This window comes from Olea europaea, unplaced genomic scaffold (genome assembly GCF_002742605.1).
Source record: "Olea europaea var. sylvestris unplaced genomic scaffold, O_europaea_v1 scaffold5978, whole genome shotgun sequence".
Taxonomy (NCBI): Eukaryota; Viridiplantae; Streptophyta; class Magnoliopsida; order Lamiales; family Oleaceae; genus Olea; species Olea europaea.
This window is the reverse complement of record NW_019264322.1, coordinates 11,251-12,550: the sequence shown is the minus strand read 5'-3', so window position 1 is coordinate 12,550 and position 1,300 is coordinate 11,251. Positions and strand designations below refer to the sequence as shown.

The following is a 1,300-nucleotide window of genomic DNA, read 5'->3' as shown; positions in this document are numbered from 1 at the left end:
TTTTATAGCTTTTTATTGAGAAAAATGATGAAAATGATGTTTTGCACAAGAAAAGGTATAGGTAGGGATGAAATGCGCCAAAAAAAGAAAGGTAAGGACGTTTTCCACAAAAATCATGAAAAGTAGGGACGTTTTGTGCTAATTAACCTTTCAATTATATTGCATCATCAACTGACTTGAACTTGACTTTTGTACCTCAATACTATTGAATCTATGCTCCCGTTTGGCTCTCATTCTCTTTCATTTTTTTCATCTCTTATTTTAAACCACACAATCTTCCATAAAATTTACACGTAAATTGAAAACTTTTCATTCTTTTTCAACTACACATTCTTCAAAAAAACACTATTCCAAACATTAAAATTTGGAAAATAAAAATGGGGGCCAAATGGGGGCTATAATTCATTAGGTGTTAGTTTAACAAGAAAAGGAATCGAGATGATGTTATAAAATAAAAGAGAAAATATTATGTGATTAGAGGCAAAGACTGCATCTACATAAACAATATATCTGAATCTGAATTTTTTTACAAAACTATAGGCATTTTTGAAAAACATGTCATTGGGGTTTGTAATTGTCAAGCCACCTGACACCAGGACTTTTATTTGTCTGGCAAAGTTAACTGTCACTGCCTCCTAGAAATGGACAGAAACAGAAAAGAAGAATTACCATAACCAGGTCAAACTATAGGTTGATAATCTTATCAATAATGATTGCAATAGAAAAAACTAAATAGAGCTTGATAATTTAGTTTGTAAGATCTTATTGCAAGCTATACTTTTTCAGGAAGTACCTGACTTCACATCCCAGTTTGCTGGGAAAGATTACTTGGAATCCAAACCCTTGAAAGGATTGAGAGTTGGAGTGATCTGTGAAACATTTGGTGATGGGGTTGATCCAGAAGTAATCTTGTCAGTTCGTGGTGCTGTTACTCATTTGGAAGAACTAGGGTGCTTTGTGACAGAGGTGATCTTCTCCCAAATATTTTATCTGCCTATTTGTTTTCATTGCTTAGCTAGAAAGTAGAATTAATCTGGTTCAGGGATTTTCTTTCCATATTCTCTTTGCATGTTATATCAGGTCTCATTGCCATCATTTTCCCTTGGGTTACCGGCGTACTATGTCCTTGCATTGTCTGAATCATCTTCTAATTTGTCTCGCTATGATGGGATTAGGTGATATACCATTTCTTTTTCTTTTTTTTATTTCAAATTTTATGTTGAAAATTTTTACTTATCAACGGAAATATCCCAAGTAGTTAGGTAAATTTTTTTACATCCATCCATTTTTTATTTTTATT

At 32.7% G+C, this 1,300-nt stretch overlaps 1 long non-coding RNA gene across 2 annotated transcripts; it reads left to right on the top strand.

The window, feature by feature from the left end:
• Positions 1-347: 347 nt before the first annotated feature.
• LOC111389488 lies at positions 348-1,226 on the top strand. 2 transcript variants are annotated; one of them, XR_002701742.1, is made up of 3 exons: positions 348-678; positions 787-966; positions 1,081-1,226. It is a non-coding gene; the product is annotated as an uncharacterized LOC111389488 (long non-coding RNA). The 2 variants fall into 2 exon arrangements; XR_002701741.1 differs by having other exon boundaries at positions 348-690.
• Positions 1,227-1,300: the final 74 nt, after the last annotated feature.